Below are 11,088 nucleotides of genomic sequence, written 5' to 3'. Positions count from 1 at the left end.
CGAAGCCCGCGAAGCGGACCTCCTATTTCTGCGTTGCTTGGGCGCTTCATCATACTAACCTAACCTAACCTAATGTACCTAACGTGATCTAACCTAACCTAATATTTTGTTGTTCATTTACAACAAAGAATCAATAGCCCAAACAATAATATGAATAATGTGTATTAGTCTAATACAAATTAGTCCAACTGAAATTATTCTAATAGCTTAATATGCCAAAAAAGTAGTAGGTCAAAGTATCACTATGCGACAGTACTATTATGCCAAATCAATTATGCAAAACAATAATAGTCTTTAATAAAACGCGAATGAAGGGAATCCCAAGAAAAAAAAATTCTGAAAATGTAATTGACGGATTTATTACAATTTTTATAACACTGGCCAATTGAAATCCTCATAAGGATATAAACAATGGCCAATCATCATTTTTACTACAATACTGATAAGTTTTTGTTAAAAAATCTATTTTGAATAAGTACAAGCTTTTTTTTGCTTGTACTTTTCGCCGACTGTTCTTGGTTACCAAATTTCAAGTAAATCGGACCAACCGTTAATTGAAGAGTTCCAGCAGGAGCGGGGACGGTCATGGCTGGGCCACTCGACTTACACAAGTACCTACCTATGCCAAATTTCAGCTCAATCGGTTGAAGATATCTGCTTCAAAATTGAGCAGCAAGATTTCACCCGGACAAACATACATACATTTTTTTATTCTCATTTATTTTATAAGCCATAATTTTTTTTTATTCGACTGGATGGCAAACGAGCAAGTGGGTCTCCTGATGGTAAGAGATCACCACCGCCCATAAACATCAGCAACACCAGGGGTATTGCAGATGCGTTGCCAACCTAGAGGCCTAAGATGGGATATCTCAAGTGCCAGTAATTTCACCGGCTGTCTTACTCTCCACGCCGAAACACAACAGTGGAAGCACTGCTGCTTCACGGCAGGATTAGCGAGCAAAATGGTGGTAGCAATCCGGGCGCACCTTGCACAAGGTCCTACCACCTGCATACATTGCTAATTAATAAAAAGCTTGTAAAAAGCGGTCAAAATTAAGGGATTTTATATTTGCACTCCGTATACCATGTCGTGACGTCAGTTAATCGTAAGTACTTTTTCGCGTGCATTATTTCTGTGCCGGTACAATATTTCCAATATTTGAATTTAGACTGTACGTACAAAAAGTTTTTGATACGATTTGTAAATAGTTAAGTACTCGATTCATTTTAATTTTCATTTCAAGAATCGTTACGTAAAATATACCGGGTGTTGCTTATCATTGAAAATTAAAATGATTATTTTAGTTAGACTATTCGCATACTCAAGTTCAATTGGCCACAAGAAATCACAGAACTCGTGGAACACTTATGAAAGTACTTACAGTAAAATGGGTAAGTAATTATAATTAACGACATCAGCGTCCATACCGAATACTAAAAGTCCACAACGCATTGTTGAAATAAAAAAACTCTCGAATCCTAAGTCCTATATCGCATTGTTGAAATAATAACTTCAACGTCCATATTTATGGTTGTGGATCGCGCACTCGGGAAAAATAATGTATGCGGCGCAGTTTCCAATTAGGTGGGCACATTGGTAACCAGGGCTGCCCGCAAATGGTCGGTTTGTGAACGAACGATAAACAAGTTCACGTGTAGTCAATCAAGAAATTACTCAACTACCTTTACTTTACCTATATTTTACTAGCGTAGAATTTTTTGTAGAACTCTGTAGGTTAGATTAGGTTTGTATTATACTCGGTATAATTCTAAGCAACTAATGGATACATTATAACATTGGTACAATACAACACAACACACACACACATACTTACATTATTATTATTATTATGTATGCACTAATCCGAGCCGATTAGGACCCGATATTGATTTCAACTTGATAACTCCATGCGTTCTTGAGAAAAAAGATCATTACAGATTGTCGGACCACGATGTGATCTTATATGTCAGGGGTGCCCAACTTGATTAGACCCAAGATCTACTGTTTACTGACGAAACCCTGTGCGATCTACCAATGACATACTTCTTGAAATCTTAAATGAAACAGCATAGTTCAGTATTTATATTTTTTGCCTTGCCACGATCGACTGGACATTATGCTGCGCTCGACCGGTCGATCTGTTAAATATTATGTGTTATTTTATACCTTTTTGAGGTACAGAACCCTAAAAATCATACTTAACAAAACCAAACTTCTCACGTTTCACGCACAACCCTACGCCTACAGTTCCTATGTAGATACATCCCAGTTTTCATCAACGTGACATGTTTGCCTTATTCTCCTGCCCATGAAAAGAAGCCTCATGTGCGTATGCCTGAATGCTTCATTGTGCCTAAATGGAGCAGTATTGTTGAATACGATTAATCTACTCCAATTATTAAGTTTAATGAGGCATTAGGGATTGGCTTTCGTTTTCCGAAAAGTTAAGGGTTGGTAGGCTATTTTTTTTAGATGCCGGTTGAATTGGGAGTTTTATTAAGTTGTAAAAATATGTTTAGCAAATTTATTTTACGTTTTTTTTTTACTCGAGTAGGTTAGGTAGGTATACGTGGGAATGAAGTTGAATGAATATCAACTAAGTATTTTTTTTTTTGTTGTGACGGCCATTGTTAGATAAAGAACTTTTTTTCCTTACAAAGATGCGTAAAAGGACAAGATGTAGTAACATAAAAGGCAGATTTCTTGCATCATTAAAAAGTTCCAAATTTCCGTCGATTAATGATCGTTATTAAAATATGATAACATCATATAATGTTTTCGGAGCTACAAAATAAACTACATCTATGCCGCTTATAAATTGTACGAAATTTCATAGGTGAAGAGGTTGTTGAAGACAAATAAATTATCCACTTTGACCTATATCATTACGTCGAGACTTGACTAAAAAATGTGTTAATCTCGAACGCACTAAATCATCCTGTATTTACTAGATAAATTACAGCTGTTATTTATTAAATAAATAACTTTTCTCAAGATTTATTTCAAGTTCGCAAGAACTGAGTAAAGTTTAAAAGCGATTCTCCAGAGTTTTGAAATTTTTATCGTTGTTCAGGAGTATGGTACGCTAAAAACATTTTCGATTTTTATTTTTCGTTTTTACCTTGAAATGATTCAGGGATCCTGCAAGAGAATAATAATTTACGATGATGTAAATAATCTCTAAATGAAGAAACCTGAAATGAACTCAGGGATTTTAATCTTCCGTAAAACAGGAGACAGTATGATGTAGCGCCTAAAGCTTAGGCCTAAAGCCACCACATAATATTGTAAACAGCAAAAATTACTGAAAATTCACTGTTATATTTTGTCTACTCAAAAGAAATTTGAGGCGACGGAGTTTCATGGGTAAAACGAAAATACAAATAAATATATTTCCTTATAACATTCTTTGTCTAAAAAATGGTTTCATTTTTGCTCTCTCGTGATATTGTACTCTTACAAGCACGAGTACTAAGAGCAGAAGGGAGATGCGAATAGTTTATTCTGGTACAATGTCAGGGACATTTTTTAGTTGACTAAACAACTAAACATTTTATTCATGCAACTTAATTGAGTAGGTACAATAAATAACTGTAACAAAAATTATAAAAAGAAATTTAAATTTATTTTTACCCGACTACCCGATAGAGGGTTATGTTTTTCGAGCGTATGTATGTATGTATTTCTTTGGTCCTCGCTGCAGCCTAAACGGCTGGACGGATTTCAACATATGAGGTATCATTGGATTCGTCATAACAAGGTCATAACTGTCGGAGTGATATAGGGTATATAATGTTTCAATATAGCGTCTGCGAAAAAATATAGCGGACAAATTAAAAAAAAATGTATTGTAACAATATGGATATCAAATGAAAGATAATAATTAGCCGATTCTAAATATATATGGATTATAATACTTTTAATCTACCATTTTCACAGAAATATCAAAAAAGTATAAAATAAAACATTAAATTAAATAAAAACCGACTGCCTTAAAAACTAAAAAGAAAATAAGTCTAGTGGTCTAGAACTCTGTCAAGTAGCTTATTTAAAGTTCAACAGTCGGGACCCATTCAAATCGTGACCAGCTCAAAAATTGTTGGTAATAGACTTATTTCCTTCCTTTAAATTTTTAAGGAAGTCGGGTTTTCTTATTTTTTTAGTATAGTACACAAGCCTAATTTGAAGGCGAGTTTAGAATTGCTGGATGATAAATGATAGCTAAATAGCTAGCTCACATTAAAGTTAAACAGTGCACAAATTAGAAACTACGGGTTAGCGGCTTAATTGCCCGTCTAACGATCCAGCTCAAACAGAACAAAGCAAATGCCTCAGAAAATGCTACAATAGACAAATATATAATAGAAAATGTTCCCTCATGAAATATCTTATTCCGGATACGGAAGTACAGCGTTTCATTACATCCTGAAATAGTTTACTTCCGGAATAGGTATGAGACGGCAGATGGCCCTAACAACTGAAATTTTATCCGTTTACCTCAAAGTGGGTTATGGTTTTGTAAGCTTTTGACTTAAAACTTACTGGTGTCGAAATTAATTTTCATAAACTTTTATCCGTGACTCTCGTGTGAAAAAGTGGATTTGCCAATTGAATTATAAACTATGCGATTTCACTTTCTATGTGAATTCCAAAAAAATAGATCGTTTTCTTCATTATGTTTCATGAAGGACACTCATGCTACACTAGACTTTTCAGATGAATGATAAGATAACATGAAAAATCATCCAGCTATATGTATATCTCTACCAAACCTCATTGAAATCTGTTCAGCCGTTTTAAAGAGCAAGAGCAACAAACGCAGACATTCACTTCAATTCAATTTTACAGTCTACACTCAGCAAAGTAAAAAAAAAATACCTATGACCTATGACCATATATAGGGCTGATGCATTTCTCGCCCAACGTACCTACCTATTGGCATTCAGTGGGGCAATGCAGCCAGCCTTATGGGCAATCTTCTGCAGGGACTGGTAGTGACATCCTGGTGGTCCAGTCAGGCCCGTCTCCGCAGGACGGAACTCCTCAACGGTTAATAGCATCTACTTGAAATTTGGTACGTCAACGTAGTTTAGATACTCTATTATTATACGTACATAGCAAAGTCAACGTTTATATTATATTATAACACGCGTGCGGGAACGTGCGTAAGGTCTTTACATAACCTCGATCTTTGAAAGTTTAACAGAAATTAGCCGTGAAAGCCTCGTGGTCGGAAGCCTTAGGGTTTTCAGTGAAATTTTTTCAATTTATAAATCTGAATTTTTGCGGAAAGGAGTTTAGAACTAAAATGACTACGAATACGAATTTGGATGAAATTTCTTATGTTAATTTATAAATGAATCTCTGACATAGTATAGTTAAACCATATTCTGCTTTTTCTCCGATTTTTCCAAATAAATACTGGCTGATATCGCAAAGCAACAAAAAAAAATCAAGAAACCTGACTGTCTTAAAAAAACTAAAATAAAAAATAAGTCTAGTAGTCTAGAAAATGGTTCTTAAGCACCTGTTGGTCGCGCTTCACTGTTTGTAAAAGAAAATCAAAGTAACAGAAAAAAACAGTATTAAACTATCTAAATAGTATACAACCTCGAATACTCCTTGAATGTTGCATTCGTAACTTTGAGACAGCTAAAAGAAAATGAAAAAACACACACACAACCTTATTTCACTTCACTTCCAGGTTTTCATTTATTTAATTACTCGTAACATCTTGTGTACCATTTCTATACCTCTTATGCTTAGCTCTGTGGTACACCCATTGTATCAATTTACATCGTACCTATACGATATTATATCACAAAGCACAACGCTGATATAATTGTGCTGATACGAGTGTATAAATTGTATCAGTAGGTGTGACAGTTGGGTCGGAAGCGTGGCGGGGGAGACGCAATGCGGATCCCCTTCGGGCTCATTGGGTTGAACAGTGTTGTTAACCGAAACGTTCGTGCCAGCTGTTTAACTTATTTTTTTACCAATTTTAACATAGGCTAAGAGATAAGGTTATTTGGAACAAACCAATTTTTGGTTAAGGTTTCTACAGTGAGCGCGTTCTCGCCAACAAACTTTCATATCAGTGTGGCGAGTGGATTTAGATACCTAGTAAGCTATTGTATGTACTTAATACGGATGAGAAATAAAAAAAATGCTTGCCTTTACACGCAGCTTCGCGAGCTTTTACCATTAGATCCGGTATTTTAAATGAAATTCCGGGATTTTCAATAATATATTTCGGAAGAATTCGAAGGCATCCAAGAATTACGTAGCAACATAACCTAACCTAACCAACAAAAAGTTAGAAAACCCCCGACTTTGTTACTTCAAATTCCAATATCTCAAAAACGGCTGAACCAATTTTGATGAAACATGTCTAAGAGCCATCGCTAGAAACCCTAATTTTAAATTAAAAACCCGTTTAAGAGCTACGGTGTCACAGAGAGACACACATAGCGGTCAAACTTATAACACCCGTCTTACGCTTTCTTTTCTTTTACGTCGGGGGTTATAAAATAACAACATGTTTAATGAAATGAACTCGGATAACTCACGCAGCAGCCGCCGCCATGTCGCGTGCTCCTAGATGAAGGCCTGCGTATTAGCCCGAAACTTGTCGAGGTAACCTTGATTTAAGGCGTGATTTATCCGGGTTTAGGTCATTAAATATAAGCGAGCCTCACGGTAGTTTCATGTTCAAAATTACAACATGCTTTGAGACGTCGGGATTTTACTCAGATCGCGTGGGAATATCTGGATTAGTAAAGAGAGAGATTCAACTCTTGCACCACAAACATGAGTATTTAACGATCTATTTTTTTTAGAAGGAATTAGGATTCAGATATTTTTGATCGTGTTTATTTTTGTAGTTGATGAGGTTATAAGAGTCTGTTAATATTTTGAGAGAATAAAAAAAGTTAAGACTATAACATTGTAGGTACTTATTCATTCTTGTATTCGGGGCTTGATTGGCGTGGAACCAAAACTGGTACTTCCCTAAATGTAGACTTATTTAAAGTTAACAATAAATCGCGTTCTTAATACGCCTGAATCTAATAGATTTTGATTCAAATGCAATTTACAAATATAAACAAACTAAGCGGGGAGTGTGCCAAACGTTCCTTTAATTAAATCGGGGTCGGCGCGCGCGCATGTGCGCTAAATTTATCCAAAGGGTTGATTGATTGCGAAATATTTATTAGTAAATAAATTGTCATTGTGTTATAGTTAGTCGATCCGGCTGGTGCCGTTAGTAAACACACAAATGGAAATTAAATGTCTTTGAATACAATTTGATTGATAATAAATGGCTGTCTTTATTATCGATATGTGTCTTTTGATAGCGTTGACTTAGAAGTATAATGTCACGGCTTCAAGCAAAGTGATGTTGTAATGGTTCTGTTTTTCGTTTTGAACGCTAAAAATAAGATTTTCTTAAAAAAACTTTTTTGTTCATCGTTCTTTTTGTTGCTGCACTTGCATTGCAGTTATTTCGACTCCACTGTTAACTTGACATGGAAGATATGCGCTAAAGAAACTTAAAAAACAAACAAGCATTAAAACTTAAATTAAAGCTTGATTTGACTGAACAAAATCGAGATAATTTTTTGAAAACTTGAAATTGCAGTGCAAAAATTTTGTTTCTCTTAAAAACGTCACCTGTTACTTTTTAAAATATTGCCTGGAACAGTTTCATTCATTGCCGTTGTTATAAATATAAATTATCGTTAAGAGTTTGCGTGTAAAAAGATGCCATTGATTATCTTACAAATGATAATATCAGTAAATTTCATTAACCAACTGAAATTCAGTCGTTACGAAAAATACATATTAATTACATAAAAATATTGTGTGTACTGGTCCACATAGCTCGTTAAGCAAGTAAGCATAGCAACCAGCTAAGATAAATTCTTGATTAATTTTAGAGCACGTCTGTCTAGGCCACAACAGGGCTAATTTGTTTAGGACAAAATTATCGATTTGTAGCCATACCAACGTAAAGTATTTATCTAAACAAACTGAGTTAGCCCTTCCGACTCTGTTTGCACAGGATCCTAAAGCAATTAAAAAAATCCTATCATGCGAGCAATTTTTGACAATAAAGGAAAAATTATATTATACAGTTGTATGATTCAGTGATTAAAACCAGATTAATTAAAGACAGTTTCAACCACAACAAACAAACGTTTATTTTTTTCATTTCATTTTGGTAACACAAAAGAAAGTACCTACTTTAAGTTTTATAGTCCATCAAAACACGCAGGATAGTGAATGGCGCGCTCAAAAATTGCACACGTTGGCGGGAAACGCAATGACAGCTGATGCTGACGCGCGCCATCTTGGTCTCGAGCTTGTCATAATAATAATCTTCTCCGATATTAATCACCAGTTTTAGTACTTTTAGTTTGTTTACATTCCGTGTCCGAGCAGTCAACAGTGTTGTAAAAATACACGAGATGCTGCGAAAAGTATTTAAATGTAAATTACTAAAATTCGAGCGAAGTGGGTCACCTAGTTTTTATTAGAGTGTGCCGAATTTTAACATCCTGTTCGGTGCAATAAAGGTAAAATTAAAATAAACTTCTCAAAAAACAGGTTACCTGAACGAGAGGGTACGTATACGTACAGTTAAGAGACATTTCAATTTTAAAACTATTGTCAAATCACGCACATTATCACTTATTTTTTCAGCTGCATTCTTTAAGCACGATAACTTCACAACCGTTTTTTAACACAACTTTGCAGCATCCAGCTCAAATGAATCGCAAACTCACCAGGTTTCTTCGGTGTCGCAGGCAAAGGCAGCAAAGGTGGCAACGGTGGCAAACTCTTGAGGTCCGGGGGTGGTCTTAGCTGTACGAATTCGGTGCCAACTTCTTCGGAGCGCGGGCAGGGTACGTACGCGTACTGTTTCTTGGTCGGCGCCGGGGCGGGCGCGACGCGGTGTTTGCCGCGCTCCGCCATGCGGCGTCTGACGGGTTTGCCGCAGCCGGCCGGCTCTTATCGAGTTGCCTTTTTGAAACCAGGACCAAGTTGGCGGTTGGTCCGCCGTTCCGGGTTCGACTGGGTCAATTTCGTAAGGTTAATGTCCCAGTGCTCGATGTGCTAATGCTCAATTGATCCTGCTGTCACCTCTGTTGCTAACGGCATAATATTAAAGATGAAAACTTTTGGGACAAGTTACCAGTTTCAATAAACACGTTGTGTTGGTAAACAGTAAAAAATTTAAAGTCGATGGGCTCAGCAAATTTCGGGAAATTAACAATTGGCTAGGTACTTATACGTGACTTACATGTATGTACAAATATACGAAACGCCAGAAAGTTTTATTTTATATATTAATTCATTGGATCAAGGATGGTTTACGACGTAAACTTTGCGTGCAATGAACTTTAAATTTTTGTTTTGATGTACTCGTAGATGTTCATAAAAAAAGCTAAAACTATTTGTTTAAAGGAGTTTTAGCTACTTTAAGTTTAAGATAAGTAGGTATATAATATAAATACCTAGTTATAACTTAATTATAATAATTACCTATTTGCTACATGAAACTCTAATAGCTACTCACATTAGTACCTAGTACCTAGTCAGAGAATAGGTTTTATGAAAGTGAACTGAAACTGTAACCAGTTTTAAGACTGAGAAACTTTATAAATACTTGTATATCCAGGCAGTTAAATCAATACTAATATTTTAATCGAATGTTATTATACAGCGGATTAAGGTTTTGTGAAAGGACACATCTTAATAGCCAATACCTAATCCAAAAGTCTGAAAAATACGCCGTCGCAGTCTTGAGATTCCGCGCTTTTATATATTGTATGGGATTTCACGATACTTTTATTAACCAACATCAAGAAAGGAGGAGATTCCACGTTCTTCTGTATCCTCAAAAGTTGACGGGTACCGTCCCTCTCACTCTCGTATTAAATAATATAAGCGCCAGCGGGACGGCAAGATACGAAACCCGAATTATGCACCTCGTAGTACAGGGCCAAGCTCTCCTTTTCGATCTTTATTACCTTAGCGCCGTTGTAAAATAGTTATTTGTGTCACAAGGGAGCAAAATGGTGTATACGGCGAGGGCGTACATTGAATCCAGGATGTAGCGAACGATTCTACAATAGAATCCTGAGCGTAGCGAGGGATTCTAAAGTAGAATCCTAAGCGTAATGAGGGATTCAAGTGTTAGCGCCCAAGATGAAAATAATTTTGCTCCCGAGTGGCTCATACAACTTTTCACACCAAGCATGAATAAACTTGAAAAAAAAAATTCTAAATATTATTAAAGAACAACCAGCATACAAAATGGCGTGACCTTACAATTATCAACTTCAAAAAATGATATTTGCAATAAAACACTTAGAAAAGCCTTGAACAGAAAAGTTGCACTTTGCTCCCTCTCGCCAGGGAGGAAAAGTTACTTTTCTGAAGGAGAGGTGTGAAATAGTTATTTGTGTCACAAGGGAGCAAAATGGTGTATTTACGGCGAGGGCGTACATTGAATCCAGAATGTAGCGAAGGATTCTGCAATAGAATCCTGAGCGTAGCGAGGGATTCTAAAGTAGAATCCTGAGCGTAATGAGGGATTCAAGTGTTAACGCCCAAGATGAAAATAATTTTGCTTCCAAGTGGCTCATACAACTTTTCACACCGAGCAATAAGGAACTTGATAAAAAAAAAATCTAAATATTATTAAAGAACCACCAGCATAGAAAATAGCGTGGCTTTACAATTATCAACTTCAAAAAATTGCATTTGCATTAAAACACTTAGAAAAGCCTAGAACAGAAAAGTTGCACTTTGCTCTCTCTCGCCAGGGGGGAAAAGTTACTTTTCTGAAGGAGAGGTGTGAAAACACTATTATACCACGTAAACTCGTTAGTATTGCGCTATGCGCGCGCATGCACATATCCCGCATGCCAGCGCGCGAAGAAGCCCTAATACAGAGGTTCCCAAACCTTTTTCGTCTAACGCCCACTTTGAAAATTAGTTATTTTGTAGCGCCCCACATTTTTTTTTCACCATAAAAAACCTCAATAACATAGTCTCGCCTAACGAAGGCA

This window comes from Choristoneura fumiferana, chromosome 16 (assembly GCF_025370935.1).
Source record: "Choristoneura fumiferana chromosome 16, NRCan_CFum_1, whole genome shotgun sequence".
Lineage (NCBI taxonomy): Eukaryota > Metazoa > Arthropoda > Insecta > Lepidoptera > Tortricidae > Choristoneura > Choristoneura fumiferana.
Note: the sequence above shows the minus strand (reverse complement) of the source record.